Below are 12,601 nucleotides of genomic sequence, written 5' to 3' on the forward strand. Positions count from 1 at the left end.
ATATTATTATTATTATTATTATTATTATTATTATTATTATTATCTCTTATTATTCATTCAAATTTTGTACTCCATAACGCAGTACCTCGCTTATCTATATTTTTCCTGTAAGTTACTGTATTTTGAAGTCGAGTCACTACAGCTATTTACGAACAGTCTATGTTACTTCTACAATGTTCTTTGAATGCTTGTATAATGGATCACGGTTGTGTTCCAGGACCATAGTTACAGGAAATGACGGTACTCTAATTTAAGAGGTCTCAGACTTTCTATGCAATAACGACTTACATTTTCTATACTTTATTTAAAAATATTTGAAATTGGGTTGTGTTTAAATTATGTCTGACATTGGATTTGAATCATTTATATAGTCTAAAATATTATACGAAACAAATGATGCGGGTATATGTACTATTACAATTTCTACATCGTTATAAAACTTTGATATTGTTTTTCTAAAAGCGTAGGTTTTCAACTTAAACAGTTTTTGCACCCAGCGTCTAAATTCCAATTATACTCTTCGACTTTCAGAGCTAAATTAATGGTAAACATTTCCAACATGCATTTTCCTTTGCTCTTGTACAAGTGACATTTATATTTCTGAGGAGAGGTTTTTGGTTTCCGTTATGATGACTGGCCACAGTATAGAGAACATACAGTAAAGACACCTAAGCCATTTCGTGGGAACAAATTCTGAGTGCGCATGCCACGAAACCGGGTGTATTATCTGGAACCTCCACCAGATGAATCTCCATTTACGACAGGCCTGGCATAATTTAATATTAACTGAAAACATTCATTACTCATCTATACTAATAATAAATCTGTAGCCGAAATGTTTCTGGTAATTTTCGATTTTCCAAAAATAATTGATCCTAACATATATAATTAATCACCCTGAAACCGAAAATCGATTTTTTGAAATTTTTGTTTGTATGTCTGACTGTCTGTCTGTCTATATGTATGTATGTATGTATGTATGTATGTATGTATGTATGTATGTATGTATGTATGTATGTATGTATGTTTGTTTGTTACCTTTTCACGCGATAATGGCTGAACGGATTTCGATGAAAAATTGGAATATAAATTAAGTTCGTTGTAACTTAGATTTTAGGCTATATGGCATTCAAAATACATTATCTAAAAGGGGGATTATAAGGATGCCTGAATTAAATAAATCGAAATATCTCGCTTATTATTGCTTTTTGTGAAAAATGTTACATAACAAACGTTTCTTTAAAACTAATTTCCGATAAGTTTTATTCCTTGAAAAAGTTTGATAGGACTGATATTTAACGAGATAAATGAGTTTTAAAATTAAAATAACTGCCATCTAAGGCCGTGTAATGAATTAAAAAACAAATGACTTCGTCTATAAGGGGCCTTGGACAGCAACAGTCGAAAGCTATGAAAGATAGCCTACAGATAATGTTTCTGTGTTTGTATGAAGTAATATCAGAAGCTAAATTAACCGATTTGTATAATTAATTATTAATTCACCATTGGAAAGTGTAGTTTCTCTAGATGGACATAATGCTATAACGTTATTACAGTAACTTCAGAGTGAATCGAAGACAGGTGAGATTAAAATAGCTTGTTTTGCACAGAAAACTTGATAGGCTATTCTGTACATTCGTTTCCTGTATTTCCTAAAATAATTTTTATGACCAAATGAGTGGTCTCTGGATAAAAATGATCGCATTTTAATGATGCAAATAGAATTTAAATTAAGTAACATAATAAACGATTTATCCTTATATCAAACACGAATGTTCCCTGGATCAAATGTCCTATTTTAATTATGTAATTACTTTATATTTATTTCTAACGGGTGCAGCGGAGCGCACGGGTACGGCTAGTCTTTTAATAATTTTAAAGACATGAGGCAAGGAATGGCAATATACGCATAGTAATAATTACTTCCGTATGCATTCATCATGGAAATATTCACTAATTGACGCTAACGTTCAAGTCACTGTTTTAAGCTTATGTTGGTAAAATTGATCCAAGTACAACAAAATACATCACGGCGTCCGTTGCGGTGAAGTGAGAACATGAACATCAACAATGGATATAATAATTTTGACTTCCTAGCGACATAATATTAATGATAGATAATATACATACAAGTTTATTCGTATTACTGACCAATAAACTACTAGCGACATAGTTGGATTCATTGAGAACTAGACCTTACTGAGCTTGAATTTAGTACCAACAACATCAAAGGTGCCGACAAGAGTTGTCCCTACTGATTCTTCTTATACCGTGGACTGGCGTTTCGACTAGACCTATGGGCTGCACAAAAACACCACGTTTCGTCTTCTGTGACAGTACTGTTCAGAACAATGTCATTTTCAGGAGCAATGGTAATAAGTTTTTCTCCCAGTGCCATCCGAATTTATTTTCCTTCTGAAGTTAACATAATATTTTTGGAACAATGTGTTGACAAAAACGATGCAAGTTAGAATATTTGTGGAGAATACTGTGATACCTATTCACTGATATTCTAACTTAGGATGTTATACCTTCAATATTTTTTTATATCTACTCTAATGACACTTCGAACACGCTCGATGTTCTCGTTATTAAGTGAAGTGAGTCAACATTCCAACTTGCAGGACATTCACGAAAATGCTTGTGCGATATGTTCACTTACCATTTCTTCGTCGCCGCATTGCCATACATTGTGTTAAGCATTGTCTACTCTTCTTCCACCTAGAGACTGAAGTATACATAAACAAAACCAAAATGTATTTCTCCGCGTTTGCACATTTTACCCAGCTGATAAAGGCTGCTGCAGGCATTTCAACATGAGACGGGAAAACATTCATTGCACCGAGTAAACATCCGTAATATGTTAACAGAAGGTCAGTAACAAAGCTTACATGATTTTAATAAAGTAAATAATTATGTAATTAACGTTTAAGTTCATCGTATTTTCTCCACTGTTTATGGGTTTTCCTTTCTTGTGCTTAAACGAAATGGAAAGAGCTTATCAGCTTCAGCCATTGCACTGTTATCGTCTGTACTGTGGGAAGCAGGAAGTTACGTGCTTACGACGCATGCGCGTTGCTATAATGAAAGTTACAGTATAATTTATAATGCAATATCTAAGAAAAATATAAACGTTTTTTTATATCATAAGAAAATGCTTCTTAAAAATACGTTTAATTTAACTCGAATTCCTTTTCCATATTATAAATGTACGAGGGCTGTTTTTTTCTACCTCCGATGGTCCATAAAAAAGACAATTGTAAATAACAAAATGAATTTATTACCAAAATACGTACAAACATAGTTACTTTTCGACATAATCACGTATGAAGATTGAGACATTTGTCATATCTTTGGACGAGCTTTCCAATCCCTTCATCAATTAAATCGTCTGTAGATATGGAAGTACGGAAACTTAGCTTGAGGATGAAAAATTCTTTTACTCGAAGTACGTAATAGAAATCTGGTTCTGGGTGGGAGGAGGGCGTGAGTTCCCTCAGCCTACTACCCCGTGAGTGCACCACTGCATCCACATAAACAATCACTTTCTTTCTTTTTTTCATTATCTGACATTTAAGTAACCGCGAAAATTAAATTTTCAAGAATATTTTCATTGTAGTGACAAATCAAAACTATATTACAAACACTATTTTTTTTCAATCTTTAATTATGTTTCATTATTTTACAACGGTAACAATAATGGTGTTATTGATGATGATGATGATGATGATGATAATAATAATAATAATAATAATAATAATAATAATAATAATAGTAATAATAATAATAAAATGGTAAAAAAAATTATCCCTGTAACATGCCATGAAGGCACTTGGGGGGCATGGCGGTAGATCCCCATGCTTTCCATGACCTCGGCACTAGAACGAAGTGGTGTGGTCGGCACCACGCTCTGACCGCCTTTTACCCCCAGGAAAGACCCGGTACTCAATTTTATAGGAGGCTGAGTGAACCTTGGGGCCGTTCTGAAAGTTTGGCAAAGAGAAAAAATCCTGTAACCACCTGGGATCGAACCCCGGACTTTCCAGTCCGTACCCAGCTTCTCTACCAACTGAGCCACCCGGCCGCAATAACAGTAATAATAATAATAATAATAATAATAATAATAATAATAATAATAATAATAATAGTTTTTAATCAGCTGTCCAAACTGAGGTCTGAACTCCACAACTGATACCAACAACGCATCACTCACGGGACAAGTAAGCTAGGAGTTCATGGGGTAGGATAGCCAGTTCCTTTCCCTCTCTCTTGCATAGATCACTGACTAGTAACATATTACACTAATCAGACTTCAGATGTATGCGAACAATTGTTCTACCTGACACATACAGTCAAGTGTGATGTATTGTCCGATAATAGATGTACATATCCGTCAAAATTTCAATCAGAGATAGAAATAATAATAATAATAATAATAATATAATAATACTAATAATAATAATAATAATAATAATAATAATTTTCTTATAATAATAAAAAGAATGTAGTCAAACGATTACAAAAGCTAATTTACTGAAAATATGTTATTAAAATACGATGTATGAAAGAAAATACATCAGATCAACAATACAGATTTAACAATACATTAACATTTGAAAATGACGAATACCGATGATCTTGATCAGAAGTTGGGAGCTCCAAGTCAGACACCGATGAACACCGCACGCTGCTAAGAATGCAGGTAGGCCTATTTGTTGTCTGCAGATCTGAGTAAACCTTCAAAATTTGAAACGTAATTAATTAATAGTACCCTTTAATTTTCGACTACTACTCTATATTTCATGTTATATTCCCGTTCTAAATTCTCAAATTAAGACTGGACATAAAAGGCTCAATTCACTGGGAAAGACATATGTCTCATTGTAATTATATTTAGAGCCTAGATTTTCTCATAGATGTACAAAATATATTATATTACATCACTAGCCGCACAAAAAACCTCCGTTTTATACGGTTTGTGTCTTTGGTACCTAGCCTACAACCATTTTTAAGTCCAGTCTTCAAATATTTTAAGTTTCCTTTCGTAAAGGATGAAAATAAAGAGGTCTGTCAGTGGAGTTCCTTAAAAGGTTTTCACGCTGAATATTAGTCTATTATATTTCTGTCAATTATTTCTGGCAGCACAAGGAAGGTCTATTTGTTCTTGGAAGTGTGAAACACAGAATGAATAAGCCCAAAGTCACTAATGTCACTTCTCAATGAGAGGATCCTGTTCAAAATGTGCTTAATGCAGTTTTTGACGAAGTTGAGTTATATACCAAAACAGGTATTCTGAGACATTACTAAATGTAGTAGGCCTAACTATTGGTATAAATTTTACCATTTTCCCATATAAAAATTCTTATAAAAATAAGGCTCTGCTGCAAACTACTTAATGTATGATACTCAGTATCAAAATATATCTAACGCAAAGAGAAAATAATAAGAATGCATGTTTTAAGGGCGTTAGAGTCGCACGTGTTTTCATTTAGTAATGTAACAGCGTTTTGCACACTTCAGCAAGTCTTTCTACAGTGTTATTTTATTAAGGAAAAAATCTGTTTTCCTAACTGAAGCGAACATTGTTTACACATACTTACAGTATTTCAATATTGGTTTTGTTTTTATTTTCTTTAATTATTTACTTATGTATTTATCCATTTATATACAAAATAAAAGAAGGAAAATTTTAAGAAACTCATTGTTGCATTTTTCGACATTACAACAACAATAGCTGCTACCGGTAACAATGAACTGTGGCGGCGGTCCTCTAGGTTAAATACATACATCAAATTCCTGTTAGAGATTCATTTTTTCACAAAAGTTTAAGGGAACCAGGTAGTGATTAGGGGTCAAAAAACTGACTTTTTATTTTGTGTTTTGAAAAAAAGTACAAAACTTGCTCTTGAGAACAATATACAGTAAATATTGTGGAAGTAATTTCTGGAGGTAAGCCCTTTAAACAGCCTCTTTAAATCTGGCGGTGCATATGCATGTAATTCATACATCCTCCTTTTTTTAAATTGCAGTTTTCCATAAGTTGATATTTTTTATACTTAAGTGCATTTTTCTCTGAAACTACTGAATAAATTTATATGCCATTTTTACAGTGTTTTCTACAGCCTGTGTTCTATATAGTAGACCTACGGGTTTAAGAATATTACACACATAACATGAGAAAAAAATATATATGAATTTTGAAAAATTGCAAACAATGTTAAACAATTTTCAATATTTTTTCTGTTTCAATAGGGGTAAAATATTTAACTAAATTTTGCTTTAGAATTTACAATATACATTACTTGACAACTTAAAAAAATATAAGGTATATGAGTGAAGCTTGTAGCAAGTAATGTGCACCTGAAGAATGAGGTACACTTAGCAAAATGGGGGAACAGGTTATCAGTTTGGGCCTTTCTTTTGCAGTTGGATACGAAACTGATTAGTTGTCTTTTATACCACTGCATTCAGAACGATTGATTGTATAAGCATTGAAATTTGTATTCCAATCTGAACAATAAAAGCCTAGAAATATTGAACCAAACTTTTGTACTGAAAATTTTTAATCGCACGTACATCACTACCCAGTCCCTTAATAATATAAATTCTTATATTATTAAATTATACTATCCTGTAACACAATAAAGTGAAAAGTAACGATGAGGATTTGAGCCTAAGAAGTTAACATCAGAATTCAGACGTTGTTCCAATTGAGCCACGGGGGGAGGGGGGCACAAGTAAGGAAACTTAATAATATGCGGAAAAATTGGCCCAATCCCCCTCCAAGACGTCCTGATGATGTGGAAGCTCGTCCAGGACATGTCCACTCGGCTGCAAAATATGATCGAGATTAGAGGAAGATGGACTAAATATTCAATCCTGGCTTTTGGTTTGGTTTTTTAACTTTTAATAAGGCAGTACCAGTATGATTGTTTTGTTTATGTCACGAAAGATGTTTTTGTTGAGTATAAAATTTGTCTTCCTTTTTGTCCATTTGCAGCCATAATATCATCATAAATAATGATAAAGTAATGACATAAAGCATTCATGAATCTGATGTTAATTAGGCCTCCTAAAACAGTCGTAAAAGAGACAGCAGCAGTTGTATTTTCTCCATATTTTAAAAACAAAAAAATAAACAGCACTCGATGGTGTTCGAACACACGACCTTACGAATACCAGCCCGCAACCCTACCATTACTCTACAAGTGTAGTGTATAGAACACTTTAATTATAACTGTATATAGTAGGCATCGTGGTCCAACAACTTGTAACATCGCCTGTCTCCGAATTGTAGCGAAGATACCCGAAGGGAACTTAGTATCTAGATAGTGGTGACTTTTTCTTTTGACAGCTGTACATCTAGCAGAGTTAATATTAGTTTAAATAAATATTTGTGTGTTCTATTATGTTTTCGTGAAATTAAATAATAATGCATGCTTACGATTGTTAATATTCTGGCGTGAGAGACGTGGTAACATATTCAGCAGGATCCATGCAGCTGACAGTACTATGCACAGACGTACAGCTCAGCTGAGTTCAAGCTCCTTGTCCATAGGTTTCCTGCCGAGCGGATGACAGTTCAGTACAGGTATTCGGTAGACACAGTGTCATTTTAAGTGTATCAACTTACAATATCATTCACAGTTCAGGAATATCATATGTTATTAATTCATGGCGAAAGTCGTCGTAATTCAAGTGCGGCAAGATGTACCGCCAACGTTTTTCGCAAAGAAGGTTGCCTAACGTATACCAACTTTTACAGTAGTTTCTCAACGATTATTATAAACTGGAAGTCTCTTAACCCGTTTCGAAAACCTCACAACCAGAAATTTATTTAAAAATGATACTGCTTTACGGAAGCTGGAGATATTAAGATTTTGCATTAGAAAAAAAGTTCGTGTGATTTTGTGCAGTAAAATATTGTGGTTTATATTTAGAGGTACAATAAAAATGGAGCAATATTGTTAAATAAAATGTAAATTTAGCTTAATGTTCTATTAATTAGATTGAAAGTTTGTATTTGCTTCTCGTTTTATCTAGGCAACAGTTGTCCTGGTCCGCCTCTGCATTAGAGCAGAGAATCATTCTGTTTTGTACCGGATGTCTGTACCGCTTGAGGTATACTGAGTACTTGTAAACCCCTCCTCCAAATCCAGTAACATTGCCAAACGTCTAATACTGTGAACTTTAATAAGTAATTAGTTAAATATTGCAATTAAAAAGAAATTGTGGGGACATTTTTTTTTCCTTATGACATGAATAATTTATCAGTTAGAATAATGGCTCTTAACCCTTAAAACCTGTAGTGTTTACAACATTCAGAATATTCAATGATGCTAGAAACTACAAGGCTACCGTGAAAATTGGCACAACATATTATTATGAACTTCTTGCACCATTCGAACTACAGTATATCACTCTCAAGTGAATCGGGCTTCAACAAATGTTATTTCTCTCAAAATGGTAAATTTTATTTACTTTCACACTCCTAGTCTATATCTTTTAGGCTAACACCTCCTTTGAATTGTACAAAGAGAACGAAAATGTATAATAATAAAATAATAATAATAATAATAATAATAATTATTATTATTATTATTATTATTATTATTATTATTAATATACTGGTATAAATATAACGATTTAATTACTATATTATCAGTGGCCGAATTGGGTCGGTATCAGCCGGTATGGCATAGCGGAAGTAAAATAAGATACCAAAAAGCATACCGGTAGTAAATATTTAAAATTGACTGCTATTTAGTGAAGCTGATCACACAATCAATTATGCTAACAAATAGTGTCGTCATACTCTGTACCCTCTCATAGACATGGGTACAGTAGTACAACGCGTGATGTATTATATTTAGTTCACGCCTGGGAGCAATGCCCTATTTAAGAAATCCCCAAACTAGTTGTATCACAAGACAAGTCTGTGCATACCGGCAGTAATTTTTTCCAATTCGGCCACTAGAAATAATTTAATCGCAGGGTAAACCAGAATCTTCTGTAAACTACTCAACTGTGTACCAATATTCAGGGTGGAAGTGAAATAACGTTGAAGATTGAAAGGGACGGTACGGTACACGTATATGAATAGAAAACTTATATTACGTATTGTGATGAAATGTACGGTTAATTAGAAAATTAAGTTTGAAGTTTCAGCAGTCCGGCAACATCGCCGCTAACACGCTCTACTCGTGACACAGATGTAAGAGGTCAATGAACTTGGTGTGTGTCGGTAGGTAAGGTGCTCTCTGTCAAGTCGTTGCCACTTGCTCGCATCGTGCAATGGCTTGAATTTAGAGGTTTTAAATATTAAATTTACACGAAAACCGTGCACGTTATTGAAATACGCCAGGTGGATAAATTGTTGTTTATTAGATTCCCTATCGATTTTAGGTATTATTTATTTTATTGGGTTATTTTACGACGCTGTATCAACATCTAGGTTATGTAGCGTCAGAATGATATGAAGGTGATAATGCCGGTGAAATGAGTCCGGGGTCCAGCACCGAAAGTTACCCAGCATTTGCTCGTATTGGATTGAGGGAAAACCCCGGAAAAACCTCAACCAGGTAACTTGTCCCGACCGGGATTCGAACCCGGGCCACCTGGTTTCGCAGCCAGACGCGCTGACCGTTACTCCACAGGTGTGGACCTTCCCTATCGATATGGACAAAAATCATGATCCTACTTTCAATAGTTACCGAATAAGAGATTGTTAAACATTCGAGGGGAAGAAAACCTGTTTTGAAACAACCATTAATTTTCCACCTATATGATATTATAGTTTCTTGTTACATACAACATGAGTTATTCGCTCTGGAAAACTGCAAGGCTATTTCACTTCCACACTGTATAAAATATATGTTGAATATTAATTCTCCCCTACCTTGAAACTTTCTTCGTTCGGAAGGCAACTTGATTGGACATCTCAGATAATCTCTTCTTATTTCAGGGTAAAGAAAATGGGAATATTTGTTCTCACTATAAAGGGTTGATATGTATAATCTTCCACAATTTCTTAATGTATTTCAGTCGAATCCATCAACCTATTTAAACTGATCTCTTCTTCCAGCATATTCTCAATACTGCACCAATGTCTTTAAGTTCTTATATATTCCCATATATAGTGTATCAATTTTTTCCTAGGGTATCATGTAACGGATCTTGATATCATTCTTCTGATAACTTTTGCAACGCTGCACAATTCTCAAGAAGCTCTTTTGTATTCAATTCATATTAGGGTCGCTCCACACTTGTGACGCTGTTCCCATTCTTCTGAGAACAATAACATAGCTGTGCAAATCCCAATGTGTTCATCTGCATCCGCTCACATGTATCGTATCACACATCTCATGCTAATGGTCCTCCTCCTAAATACTTCCCAATGCCATCGTGCTATTCTACATCCCGTACACTACACAAGTGATACCAGTCCCATTCTTCAGACACTTTCCCGTTACTGCATCACTCTTACTGTACTCCTTCATTTCTAGTTCATAGCAGTCCTCTATAACACAAGTGATTCCAGTACAGTACAATTCATCCCAGCACAATTTTATTACAGTACTAATTTACTGTCCTCCACCATATTCCGTTCATAGTAGCGTCGTATAAAACACGTGATGCTGATTGCCTTCTTTCCAGCACAATTTATTACAACACCATTTTTACTGTCATTCTCCATGTGCCGCTAATAGTAGCGCCGTATAACACGACTGATTGTGATTACATTCTTCCCAGCACAAATTTATACAACACCATTTTTACTGTTCTGCACTATATCACGTCCGTAGTAGTGACGTTCAACACGAATGGCTTTGGTTGATTTTTTCCCAGCACAGTTTCTTATAAAGTATTATTACTTTCCTCCTCTACCTCAAATTCATGGGAGTGACGTGCACACGAATGGTTCTGATTGCTTTCTTGCCAGCACAAATTATTACATTGCGTAATACCGCTCTCCTCTGTGCCCCATTCATAGTAGCGCAGTGCAACACGAGGTGTTCTGGTTGCTTCCCAGCACTATTTATACTGTCCTCCTCTATGTTCATGTAGCGCGGTGCAACACGAGGTGTTCTGGTTGCTTCCCAGCACTATTTATACTGCCCTCCTCTATGTTCATGTAGTTCGGTACAACACGAGATGTTCTGGTTGCTTCACAGTACTATTTATACTGCCTTCCTCTATGTTCATGTAGGCGGTACAACACGAGGTGTTCTGGTTGCTTCCCACCACTATTTATACTGCCCTCCTTCATGTTCATGTAGTGCGGTGCAACACGAGGTGTTCTGGTTGCTTCCCAGCACTATTTATACTGCCCTCATTCATGTTCATGTAGTGCGGTACAACACGAGGTGTTCTGGTTGCTTCCCAGCACTATTTATACTGCCCTCCTCTATGTTCATGTAGCGCGGTGCAACACGAGGTGTTCTGGTTGCTTCCCAGCACTATTTATACTGCCCTCCTCTATGTTCATGAAGTGCGGTGCAACACGAGGTGTTCTGGTTGCTTCCCAGCACTATTTATACTGCCCTCCTCTATGTTCATGTAGTGCGGTGCAACACGAGGTGTTCTGGTTGCTTCCCAGCACTATTTTAGTGCCCTCTTCTATGTTCATGTAGGCGGCACAACACGAGGTGTTCTGGTTGCTTCCCAGCACTATTTATACTGCCCTCCTCTATGTTCATGTAGTGCGGTACAACGCGAGGTGTTCTGGTTGCTTCCCAGCACTATTTATACTGCCCTCATTCATGTTCATGTAGTGCAGTGCAACACGAGGTGTTCTGGTTGCTTCCCAGCACTATTTTAGTGCCCTCTTCTATGTTCATGTAGGCGGTACAACACGAGGTGTTCTGGTTGCTTCCCAGCACTATTTATACTGCCCTCCTTCATGTTCATGTAGTCCGGTGCAACACGAGGTGTTCTGGTTGCTTCCCAGCACTATTTATACTGCCCTCATTCATGTTCATGTAGTGCGGTACAACACGAGGTGTTCTGGTTGCTTCCCAGCACTATTTATACTGCCCTCATTCATGTTCATGTAGTGCGGTACAACACGAGGTGTTCTGGTTGCTTCCCAGCACTATTTATACTGCCCTCCTCTATGTTCATGTAGTGCGGTGCAACACGAGGTGTTCTGGTTGCTTCCCAGCACTATCATACTCCCTCCTCTACGTTCTGCAACACGAGTTGTTCTGGTTGCTTTCTTCCACCTGGTTTCGTGGCTAGACGCGCTAACCGTTACTCCACAGGTGTGGGCCCTAAGTTTAGTGTAATGTGTGTTTAATGAATGACTGAAATTTAATATTGACTGAAATTTTGATTTGCAGAGTAGGTTTTTCATACTCTGCTCTGCCGGTACTGGAATTTTGATTACACTAAAAATTTATATATGTATAATATATGTATATATATAGATAAATTAAGAGAGTCCTCGTGAGCCGGTTGGTCGGGCAGGACTTGGCGCTGGAGTCTCGTGCCTGGTGGTCGGGCAGTTCACAGCGCTGGAATCTTGTGCCTGGTGGTCCGGTGGTTAGGCGCATGTAACTGCAAACATTAACCACTTAAAGAACTAACAGCACAAAATATG

Source organism: Periplaneta americana, chromosome 5 (assembly GCF_040183065.1).
Source record: "Periplaneta americana isolate PAMFEO1 chromosome 5, P.americana_PAMFEO1_priV1, whole genome shotgun sequence".
Taxonomy (NCBI): domain Eukaryota; kingdom Metazoa; phylum Arthropoda; class Insecta; order Blattodea; family Blattidae; genus Periplaneta; species Periplaneta americana.